This window comes from Mytilus californianus, unplaced genomic scaffold (assembly GCF_021869535.1).
Source record: "Mytilus californianus isolate M0D057914Y unplaced genomic scaffold, xbMytCali1.0.p SCAF_13, whole genome shotgun sequence".
NCBI classification, from domain to species: Eukaryota; Metazoa; Mollusca; class Bivalvia; order Mytilida; family Mytilidae; genus Mytilus; species Mytilus californianus.
Window position 1 is genome coordinate 41,613,559 of NW_026262615.1, and position 13,402 is coordinate 41,626,960.

At 31.3% G+C, this 13,402-nt stretch overlaps 1 protein-coding gene across 2 annotated transcripts in view; it reads left to right on the top strand.

The window, feature by feature from the left end:
* The first annotated feature begins 4,461 nt into the window (after positions 1-4,461).
* The window catches only part of LOC127723685 (uncharacterized), a 45,176-nt gene continuing 36,235 nt past the window's right edge, over positions 4,462-13,402 (top strand). For both annotated transcript variants that reach the window (XR_007992203.1, XM_052230427.1), the window contains exon 1: positions 4,462-5,453. The gene's annotated coding sequence lies outside the window, so the exon portion shown is untranslated. The remainder of the gene's footprint in view (positions 5,454-13,402) is intronic.

Genomic DNA, 13,402 nt, shown 5'->3' on the forward strand with positions numbered 1-13,402 from the left:
TTATTATATATTTCTTGTATAAGTATGTTTAAACATTGTTAACTCTAAAACTTTGTATTATCCTTGTCTTTGTTTTTTACATTCGAAACACCTCTGAATTGTTTATTTCAATTGACGTACAATGACGTTTTACCTATTTTTGAAATTACCAGTTCCGGTTTTGGTAACTAAGGTATTTTCCTAAATGTTAAATGGTAAACCAAAATGGTAAATGGTAAACCAAATCGATAAATTGGTTTACCTAAGTTTAAATACGGCGGAGAAATCAAATAAGTCTTCAGCACGATTTTATTCTGTGCAAGTAACACTCGCGAATTCCAAGCGATTGTAATATAAGTAAATACCATCGAAAGTCGTTCAAAACCAACAAAGGGCACATTAATTTTCATATCGGTATGAAACCGTGCATAAAACAGAAAATCAAATCCAAAACATTGTCAAAATTCCCAATTCCAAATGATAAATGGGTATCTATGATAACTTTCCAATCATACACATATAAAAAGAGGTGATTTAAAGATTTGTTTTGGTTCCAATGAAGAGGTATACCCCAATGGTTTCTAAATGTTACAAAAAATAAAGAAAAAAAAATATTTTCCTACTCTTAAACTGGCATATACTTGAGTTGTGCCTTATCAAAAGATAAGCTTCAAAAGTTCATGTTCTAAAATAAAAAGAACTGCATTTCAACAAATGTAGTGTTGTCACTTTGCATTCATCTTTTATGTGACTGCTTCAAAGAACAAAAAATTAATATGAAGGCATTGCATTTACAAAAATAGTATTTCCATCCTGCCGGGTTGCGGGATCATTCATTTTTTTAGAAAAGGTGCATTTTTTTCCTAACCTGTGTAGCTAGAGTTTATCTTCTTGGTCCGAATTGTTCTTCATATCGTCTTGAGCAGCTTTAATCACACGAATGCCTCGTAAAACAAGCGTAATATGCAATGTAAAGTAATAGTATCTATCGTCAAAACCCGTTTCTTTTTCTAATTCAGTATCTTTCATTTCGTTCTTTCCTTATCTTGACTTTACTTCAACGTTTTGGAAATAATATTTTCTTCAGGAAGAGATGAACTGATGTCTAAGCCAGTATAAACCCCTGATTGAATTGTAATGTAGGCAGCGAATTGTGTATAACTTAAACAGATTCACAAAATGTAGGAAAGCTCTAGTGTCTTTGGTAATGAATTTAATCAATTCATTTGGTGAGCACAGACTGAAAAAAAAAGATATGTTATCTAGGTATAGACTACAACCTTCAGAACTGTCATAATGATCTGATGACTGTCACAGTAAAGGAACCTGTTAACTTATTTGAAAAAAAAAACATGTGATGATCAGATTCTACTGGAATACCTACTCAGGACATGTTAAGTGACTACATATTTAAAGTTTTATCCTATCCCTTCCTTTTTGTAATATATCAATTTCAAAAAGTATCTGAAATGGTTCGTTTAGTTACATTCAATACATGTATTTAACTATTACTGTATTACCTTATATCAGACAAGACTTGCATACGTCATGGACATACCAGATGCTCATTAAACAAGCATGATTTTAAATTGATGTACAAAGATTTACGATTCGTAATACACGAACCATTTCTCCTTATACGTTGTAGTATTTTATGTTATATATGCCTATGTTAAACGTTTTATGAAAGAACGTCTCGTAGTTTTTCTCAAAAAGTTCATCGGGTAGTATCAAGACCTGATAGATAAATTATCAGTGTCTACTTCACAAATAATATAAGATGGTCTTGAGCTATAAATACTTGGTGCTGAAGTTGTGTATCGTTTTGGTTTTAGCTTCTCTGTTATTTGTCATCGTGCTAATATGTTTCTTTGGGTTCGAATCACACCTCAAGATCCACCTGCACCTGGAATGCCTAAATTCAAAAAATCAAAAACCCGATGGTGGGATGCATAAATAACCTGTCATGTCAAAAGTTATACGACCAAATCGTTTTCTAACTCCGATAAATAATCGTAATTTTCAGTTGTTCTCAAATATAAACCCTATGACTGAAGACGATTCTATCTCTGTAGTTTATCAATCTTCATCGATACAGATGAGTCAACAATACTATTTTATTACATGATCACGCATGAAATTTATGGAATGAAACACGGACAATTTATTAACGTATGAAATATATCTAACTATGGAAAACCCTCAAGAACATTGTCAAAGCGCTTTCATATTTAAAGTTTATTGCAAAAAAACTTCCAGGAAATGCTTATATGACGATGAGATCATCTTGATCTGTTAATGTCAATACAATTTAGGTGACAGTAAGGCTAGGCATAGATATCAGAACTATCAAAGGGATATCTCATTTTTGATACGTACGTAAGACTTAAAGTGCTAATTTACTATAAAAGTTTAACGCAAATCAGCGGAATAAGTTTGTGTGCGTTAGACAGACCTTCATGGTCTGTTAATCGTAATAGCATTTAGAACAGAGTAAATTAATATCTACATACAGATACTGTAAGAGCAATTTGTTAGCCTGTTACCTTGACGACTGAGGTAATTGTATACAGGAAATATTTAGGAATAAAACGTATATATGTGTTAAAAAAGAGGAATTTAACAGTATGTCTTCAAAATGTACAAAGTGCTCAAAGTGCCACTTTGATATTCAAATTATATCACAAAAGACCACCGGGGACAGCTTAGATGACACTGTGACCTTTTTGAGGATATAGTTAGACTTGGCATATATAATAATAATATCAAAAGGATATATCTGAAAATTTCGACTTTTGATATATTCAGGAGCCTTTAAGTGCCACTTTACTAAATGTTTATATATAACAAACGACAAACAATGGAAAAGGGTCGAGTTGGTTGGATTAACTTCCATGATCTTTCAATGTCATAAAATTCCCATTGATGTCATTTGTATCTATGTAAGCTAACGCTATGCATAATCTTATGAATATTGAGTAATCGGGATGGTCTATGCAATGCTTGGGCTCTTCGTCTTGCATTTGAGACGACTTTAATTGAAAAGTTACACTAATTTCATATCGAAGATCAAAATTTTCTGAGAAATCATTTTGATAGCATCTATTCAAATACCTAGTCTTAAATTAAGACAAATGTTATTGACTGTGAAAGACCAGGAAAGTCTCAGGGTCATTTATTCAGTCTCTCGTACACTTTTGCAATATATTGTGAATATCAAACTGGCACTTTGAGTCCTGCAAAACAAAAAGTTTCGAAAAAAACAATTGTCTTTGTTTTCCCTTATCATATCAATGTATATGTTATATAATACCTCAAGTTATTTAAAATGTTTAACAACACTTTTTACTTGAACAATGTCCACAGTTTACGAAGACTAAATATCTGGATGTTGTCACATATTAAAACGAGTAAGACACTCACTGCTCGAAAAAAAATATGATTGGCACAGTTGACCGCCGCAGTATTAATTGTTGAGTATAGCTAAATATATCCATTTGACCTCTTTAAATTAAAATTCATCCTTGTACCACGGGAAATCTTTGCTATTTTTAAATCTCCGATTTAATTAGTAAAAAAGCTTTTCTTATATTGCTTCAAAGCATTTTTCTGTTGGTTGGTTGGTTGGTTGTTTACCACAAAATATATTTTACATACATTTGCTTCTTTGAATATTAACGATACGATCTCCAAATGTGGCTATTTGGCAGCTTTTGCAGTTTTGAAGCCCTGATACAAATATGTGGTTTAAACATATAAATACCGATTAATGATTTGATATCTTATGAAAAACTGATGTAGGTTATTTTGCAGATTTACACTGATTTTTATTTTTCGAATTTAAAGTGCAAAAATAAAGGCTTTATCATACCTTCTCCTTTATAAAGTTACATGCAAAAAAATTTTGGAGAAGGGGGAAACTGGAGGGGTGCTTAATACTTGCAAAATCAAAGAAATGCCATGATTAAAATAAAAAAAAATGTACAATGTTACACTGGCCTGGAAACGTGTAATTTAAAGGAATCCAGACCCTCCCTTTTTATTGGTTGCACGTTTATCAAGACCTGGTCCCGTGAATTAGATCAAGTGACAGTCCCTTCCCCTACTCTGCCTATGTATTTGTATGAGGGTGAACATTTAAAACTTTTTGCGTAAAGAAAATGCGTTTAATAGTAACACATTCAATCAATCAATATAATATGAGCGTCTCTTTACGTCAGACAAGATAATCAATAAAGACAATCAGCAAATCTATATGAATAACGTGTCACTTGATGTTATGCAAAACAAGCAAAAATCATGCTAGAAAAGACGTTTTTATATTTATTTGTAATGCAGCAATGTTAAAAAAACTACTGGTGGCCCGAGTAAATAAAAACATAAATTTATACTTCTGAGATGTTCCCTTATTTAAATATCTTAAATCTATTATCAAAGGTAGACCTTATATATTGATCTGTTCTATTTAAAGCAGGCCGATGAATACATATAAACTGCCATGTTTGTTTCGTTGATAAAGATCATGGACAATACTGTTGAAGACAAATAAGAATACCGTCTTTGTTGTGCGTATGAACTTTTCAAGTATTGATTTTCTTCGCATCATTTGAATTCAATGGATTCGTTCAGTTTCACAAAATTATAATTTTAATAATAACAAGGAGTTGTCGATTTAAAAAGAATTCGACTTTTAAAATGGCGACAAGATTTATAATTGTTTACAATTGAATAGAATAGTTCACCTGACATGACGAAAAACGTTGTAGAATATATCTAAATATTTCCGCAAAAGTCCTTTTACAATGACTAACAGTACGAATGAATCACAGGAATTGCTGCGACTGTTTAAATGTGCAGTAGATACAGGGACTGAAGTTTTATCAGCCTTTGCTGACTACAAACTTTTACCAACGTACGGTGGATCTTTTGAATTGTTTCTTGACGACAAGAAGCATAAAATATTTCACATGTGGCAATCTAAGAAGTTGTTATGCTGTGCTTGTCCGCCGGCAGGTTGTAGCCTAAAGCGAACGGGTCTTATGGATAACTGGATATTTAAGAAAATGTATGATGAGTCTGGTACTGAAGATAGGGGACATATTGTCCGAAATAGCGGAAGGCTTGTACAAGTGTGTCTACACAAATATATCACACGAAATATCGCGATTCATGAATTAGATATCAGCGCAATATCGTTTCTTCTTAGGAATTTGACGTCGTTGTCTCAAAACGAGACCAGAGCATTGGATACAGTTACCACTTACAGAAGTCAGATTTGTCATGCACATTCAATGAACTGTTACACGATGGCCGAGTTGAATACAGCATGGAATGAATTAGAGAACGCTTTTGCAGATTTAGCGGACCGTCATTACAAAAGGCTTATTCGAATGCAAATTAAAGAGTTAAGAAAAGTTAATTTGGAGAAAGAAGAAATAACCGAATTGATGAAAAGAGTACAGGAAGTAGAATTAGTGAGTATCGTCCAGTTAAGAAAATATGTCTATAATAGTAAGATGTACCTTTTTGCAAATTGAAAAATTAGGAGAAATATAAGGAGATGTGGTCTGATTGCCAATATGACAACTATTCACCAGAGTTCAAATGAAGAAGATAAAAGCAATTATAGGATACCATGAGGCAACAACGACAAACTTCTGCACCGTATTTAGCTATCGACAAGGCCCCGTCATAAACAAAAACTTGAAACAATTCAAATGAGAAAACTGATTGCCTTATTCATTGTTATTTATAACAATACAATTTTTGAAAAACAACTATGAAAGACATGAACCAAAGACAACGACTGAATTACAGGTTTCTGACAGGCACAAAAAATGCTTTTGTGAGCGCTCAACTCCTCCTTCTAGTTCAGGTTGTACAAATTGTTCTCTCATTAACATAAATATCTACTCTGACGGGCATTAACGTGACAATTCGTATAACATTGAAGTGTTTCGGTCACCATATTTTTTTTTGTCCATTCAGTATTTGATAGATTTGTTGCCAGTATAAATGATATGTTTAAAGACGAACAAATTTCAAACGAAAATAAGCATGATATTTGTTTCACTTTACCAATATCCGCAATATGACACTGTCACATATTTCATTAATTTGAAATGACGTGTTAAAAAAAGAAAACCGCCAATAAAGTTCGAGAAGGATTTTGTTACGTTACAATGAATTTAACGTATGAAATTGTTAAAAAAAACTCATATCTCTACTAAAATCCTATATTTAAATACTGTGAAAGAATTTACCACGTAACGAAACTGGTCCTTTCACATGAATCACTCTTTAAACTATAGAAACGCTTCCAAAACCTGCAGAATAATAGTATTTTAGTCACTAATGAGGGCTTCATAATTATGTACATGTAAAAATAGGATCCTCGATTTCCTTTAAGATATTAAACGTTCTTTAACCGTCAAGTGATTTACTCTCAATATTTTTTTTAATATATGAAGATAGATGATCATAGATAGATAGTGGATAGATTTTTAGAACTAACTCGATGATGTGATATCAATTTCAGTTTACTTCTTACAATTTACAACACCTACAAACTTTACAATTCTGTTATATTATAATCATGACAAGTCCAAAAAAGGACTATTGTGGCGCCACCTCATTATGTCAACCTACTTTGTTGCTGATATAGCTAAACGATAACGGACGTTTCCTAGGAGTTGCTTTCTAATTGCTCCAACAAATCAAAAAGGGTTGTCTACGAAAATTGTTGATGAATAGGTCTGCTTTAAAGTATACAAGTAAATTTTCCGATCAAAATCGAAATCATTGTGTCATGCCCTGCTCTGTTTTCAATTTAATATAGGTAATGATCGGTATAAAGATATTGACTATTATAATGCCTATTCATGTTTTAAAAAATCAGCATAGAGCATGGTTTGAAAGAATTATTTCGAAAGTAAAACATCAAGCTGGTTGAATATTGGAAAAAAACCTATATCGATGTTGAAAGAAGATTTGTGTCAAAACACTGATACCTTTTACAAAAACATTGTACAAATTATAAATTGTACACACTTATAACTTGTACACAACCTACATATATCACTATTTTTGTTTAAACATATGTTAATCCTCTTTGGTGATTATCATGCTTTTAGTTAAGCAGAAAGCATCTCTTGACTTTTGGGGAAGTTAAGGGCTTAAATTGAATTTTACGGCAATCTTGCGATAAGTGAATGAAAAGAATTCTCTACAGTTTCCCGCATACGTTTGTTGAAGTGTTAGATTTGTTTATAATTGTCAACTGACTTTTGGTTCAGATTTGGGCTTTCCGAATTATCGTGGAATCTTTGACTTTTGATTAAGTTTAAATTTGTTTATAAATCTTCTAAAATTGTCCGATCGATGGATGGACGAAAAATAGAAACGAAAGTTTCTACAGTATATAAGATACAGGAAACTTTTCAAAATAATACTCGTTATCTCCTAAATTTACATATAATGTGATTCCCTAAAAAATTCCCTGTTTAAAGACATTTTTCATAGTAAATGCTATTCATGGACAATATTTACTTATTTAAATGTGTCCAGGACACGATTTACCTGAAAAAATGTTCATATCTGTGAAAAAGTGTCCATGTTATCACTGGACACCTTTTACCATTACATTTGGTCCTAGAACAGTAAATTTGGTAAAACAATGATTTTAAACTCCATCATATTCTTTTGTGCCTGTAACTTATCAATTTTGATGACTTTTATATTATCTACTTTGGAGGACATAATTAATATCAACTGCTGTGAGAGGACACCATTTCGAAACTGTTGCTGTAAAAATTTGGTTTTATGATTTTGATATTTTCTTCGAAGTGTTCGCCTCACATTTTCATTGAAGTTTTGAGGGTATTTCCTTGAACTTAAGATTGTTGTAAATTTGTTGGTGTTCACTGCCATCCATTTGTTTATGTTTAAATTCATCTACTTATAATACACCTTTCTTAATTAATTAGAATTCAAGTATAATAAAAAAAAAAAAAAACATTTCGATAACCTTTGTATTACTTCCCTTGGCGGACATAATTTAATATCAACTGCTATGAAATATTGTCCTGTGCTCTTTTAACGAAACATCTGACAAAATAGATTTAACAGCAATCGAAACATTCGTCTGTATAGATATGGTAGAACTTAATGACAAAGTAAGGGGAAGACACAATTGCATAATTTGGAATTCAAATCGAAATGAGACAATCGAGTAATGCATAAATGAGAACAAAGCTAAAAGGTGTAAGCAGGACTACCATAAATTATCAAAAAAGTAACAAAAAAACTAAAAGAAAGTCAGAACAAATCATAAAAATACTACACCAAGTTAGACACAAAGTGGAAGAATAATATAAGCACTTCTGTGTTGATAGGTATTTTCATTTATATGGTCAGAATTATAAATTAACTATAAACAAACCTTTACATTTTTCGAAATAATTATGATTTTCTACCCCAGGAATAGATCACCCTAGCTGTATTTGGAATATTCTTTCAGAATTTGGATTCTAAATGCTCTTAGCTTCGTACTTCATTTGGTCCTTTAACTTTTTGACTCGAGCGTCACTGATACTACTTTTGTAGACGAAACGCTTGTCTGGCGTACATAATTTTATTCCTCGTATATATGACTAGTTTAATTATAAGAGGCACTAGTAGCTACATAAAAGATATAAAAAAAACACAGTTTAGCACATACAAGAAATGTATAGTGTTCGGCTGAGATCGTGTTTTATCGAGAGATCAGATCGATTTCCTGCTATTTCGTGAGTATAATATTTGTTCATGACTGTTTATTCTGACTACTATACATGTTGTGCGCACAAACAACGCACAATTTCTTTGTAGTTCACTAACAATTTAGTGTTTTACATTGTCTGTGTTTCTACGAGAGCAACTTTTAAAACGTTATGTGCTTCTTAACAAATGGTCCTGGTTTTTTGTGGGAGCTTAAAACCTATTTTTTTGTAGTTTGTAACTGAAATATAGCGAAGGACAAAATTACATATTTTTAATAAGTCACAAAAACATATTACCATGATTACTATGGTGATTCAACCCTTTTAACGATAACTTTCTGTTCTGCATATTTCATATGGGGTAAGTAGGCGGGGCTTATTTCAATACAAGGTTAGTAGTGGTGTTACGTCCCTTTATAAAAACAACACGGTGTTGAGGAAAAAGCTGAAACGTTTAAACAGACGAAGACATTGATGATGAACGATTGTAATAAATTCATAAAACACATTTAAAGCTAACAAGTTGTTATTGTTGGCATTTGTTGTTGTATAGACCAATAGAAGTAGGTTCTTAATACTAACGGTATTGAAGACTTGATCACTTTGATAGGCCACTAGTCTAAATACCACATGTTAAGATAGTCGGTACGATAATTCGTTACGATATATATGGGGTCAGCAAATTCCATATAGCATTTACTGACACCCATATATATCGTATTAGGTCAGTAGCACACCATGTAACTTATAATATTAGAAATTACTAGATTCTTTGTAAAACTGTCTTTAGAACGGAGAACGAGGGACTCATAACCTTTTTCATTTCATGCTACATTTTGTTTTTACAGTAAATACAATTTTATGATTAATATATATTACCGTGGAAAACACTGGAGTTTTAAAAATAGTTTTAAAAATAGGGATAAGAAACCTAAAGGACAGCAGCAATAAATCAGAAAAATGCAATATATACACAAATATTCAACAAAGAGAGGCCTTGGGCAGTTTTCCCCACCAATAAAATACAATAAACAACAAAAACCCACACAAAATTATTCAGCATGTACTGCTTCCCATTGAAAATAGATTTGAAATAAAAAATCTAAAAGCTTTAATATGCTCGTTCTGAAATAATTAGAAAAATGTGTATATAACAGCATACACCTCGTGTATCTAATTCATGTCTCCCGCATATGGCATAGTTCCGTAAATATACATTGTTAATTGAAATGTCTAGATAGAAATCCGTATTTTCCATTTTGAGGCACTACTATCTGATGGAAAGAAAGCAATCTTGGTGCTTTACTGCTGTATGATCAAATATAACAAACACTTGATTCTACTCTTCTTCACAGTAGAAGCATTTGAACAGCATTCTTCTATCCATATCTAGGACGATAAAACAAATATTCCTAAAAACAAATAGTAAACGAAACATTTAGGATGTATTTTATGTTTAAAAAATACACATACCCGCTTAACACACACAATGTATGTATGTCTCAATCCAACATTGTACTGCTTGATACTTTAGTCTTTTAAACATGCATGATTTATTTATTAGTGTTATTGGTTTTGAACTAGCCTTCAGTTACTGTGAGTACTCTTTTATCGGTACTGTATGAAATCAATTTCGGTACACGAACATGAAAATTGTTCACCTCACGCAAATTTACTGTATGGAATCGACATCGATATACGTATGCTTGGATCTGTACGACATGCACATGTACACCTGGACGTTGACATGTTGGATAGTTCTGCCATGTTAACAAGGGTATGGACATGTTTTATGTATTCAAATATACCTATGCCGGTGTCCATGCAATTGATCAGATTTTGCAAATAATGTGTTCATTCACTCGATAAAAACCTGGACCGCACTAAAATGCCTGGACTGCTGTCGAAAAAAACACGGACATATAAAAATGAATTTATTGTAAAAATGTCCTTCTCACTGCAATACAGAGAAATTTTATAAATTGTCTGTATATCTAATGATATATAGATTCCAAATATACATTTTCTTTGACATTTGCATTGGTATTTGTATAAAATTAGCTTTATACTTTATTTTGGAATAAAAGCATTGTACTGTTTTTTTAAACTTTTTTAACACTAAATAATGTTGTGTTGATGATATCTGTTTATCTAAAATACTTACTTACCTTGTTTGATCTTTTATATTAAGTTCAAGCATCAATTTCACGTCTTACAAGAAAAAAAAGTCTGTTTGTTTACATTTTTTATCAAATTGACTCGAAAAAACGTAGTCAGACTAAAAAAACGATCAAATTACTGTAAATTCAGACATTATTGCGTGCATTTATTATTGCAATTTGTGAAAAATGGACAAAAATGCGAGATTAATTATTGCGATTTCAGTAAAATATGCATTAAGATATAGTGATCAGATATTATTCGCATTAATAAAAACCTTTGAATTTATAGTACTCGAATTCACACGATTCCAGCCGGACACTATACCTACTGTGACATGCATTACAGTGATATGGGTTGTCATTCCATCCTTTACATAAAATTTTATGAATAACGAAATAAATTAAAAAAAAAGAATTCTCACTGAAAGTGTATGCGTTAGAAGCAAGCTTCATTCAGTTTTACAAAATACGTTCCGTTTTGACTGGTAAAATTTTTACTTAGGACAGGTGTAAGGTCTGCTCCACACTTAGTTAACGTGTGACCAGGACAGTTTTGCATGAATTGATAACAATTTTAAAATTTCCAAGTTTCTCATGGTAACAAAACAGTCCGCACAGAACTTTGATTGGAATAACATTATCTTCTCGTTTCCCTTTTAAAAAGTAGAAAAAAATATTGGCCACACTGTTGAAAGACACAGTTTGCATACATACATACATTACACATATTATAATAAAAAATCTATTTATCAAATCAGTTTTGTTTTATTCAAAAGGTCCAGCTATGATCCATTTAGAAATTTGGCAGTCCACTTACAGTTGTAAGCTTAAAATATTGGTTATGATAGCATGCATTGATAATGGTCACACGTGTACTTTAAATTGAAATATTTGTATATAAGCATTTTAAACTTCGTACAATGGGGTAGATTGTACAATATAAACATGATAAATGACTACAATATTGGTGAACAGTTACTTTATTTGACTGTCGATTTCATTACAGGATGGATTGTATGATATGAAGGACAGCAATACTGGTACACAATGACTACAATATTTTGTCGGTTTTGATTTAAAGTGTCCGAATTTCTTCTTTCTATTCAAAATACTAAACCCGCACTAAATTTCAGTATTTTTTATAACAATAGAGTTTGCCCTCAGCAATCAACACAGGCCTTATTTGTATTTCATAATGAAAGTTATGTGTAGTTAAAATAAATCAGCTAATTTGGTAACCCAGGATTGATTGTATAATATAAATACTAGCAATACAAAATTTTGAAGGCTTTGATTAAGAGTGCGAAGATTTCCTCTGTTTATTCAAAATGCTGAAACGTTATTAAAAAGTCGGTAGTTTTGATTTTTTGATGATAGTTCGTATTACAATATAAAAATAAGAAGATGTGGTTTTTAATGCCAATGAAACAAGTCTCTACCAGAGACCAAATTGCATAGGAGTAAACAAATATAGGCCACCAAACATTTTTATCCGCATCATTTAACACTTGCAGTTTTTTTAACTTTATAATAAAAATGATATGACGGTATCATAAATCAGTAAATTTGGTAACTCATGATGTATTGTATCTATATCTAGGGAAATAAAACCTTGGTATTTCGAATGAACTGTTAAGATAAAAGGATGTATTCTTCTGATGTTTCAGTCTCGTTGAAATCTCGTTCTGAAATTATTTCCAAAACATGTGATACAAGTGGAAAATATCAATGAATTTTAAAAATATTATAATCAAACTTAACTCTGTGAAAAATTTGTGTATTTACAATAAGTAGTTTTTGAGTAATAAAATTTTCAAATGTTATAACCAATCAAGTCAGTCTCATTAGCCAAAAAGTTGAGAAAATAGGCGAGGGGTACAAGAAATGATTTTACCAGATACATGTACATTTTCTTAGAATTTTTTTTTTTCAATCATTTATAACAAAGAAGTTGAAATAATATGCTTTTTGTTCTAAAAAAAAAGAGAAAAAACCGAAATTTACAAAATTGACAACATGGTAAATTTGACACGAAAAAGCAACAAAATTTTATAAAACTTTCTTATATTAACACCTACCCATAGTTTTTTAAGTTAAATTTATTCAGATTGGTCCACTTCATCTTAAGTGAAAGTATGAAAAAAAGTTTAATTGTGAAACTGTGATTTTTTTCATGATAATAGCCCAAAAATGGGTAAAAATTGAGGAAAAATGGAAAATTCATAAAAATTATGTGCTTTCAAATGGCTGTAGCAAAAAAAGAAGTGCACCACAATATGATTTTTTCTTCGCCAATTATTTTTTTACAGTCATATAAACCCAAAAATCAGGTTAAGAAAAAAAGTTTAATTCTAGAAATTTTTCGCTCCTCAGAGGTGTACATCCTTAATTAATTAACTGTAATTTAAAAAAAATAAATGACGTATTGAGTGATATTTAATATCAACACATACTCGCTGACTATTGAAATGGTAATACCCTCGGGGACGAAACCTCACTCAG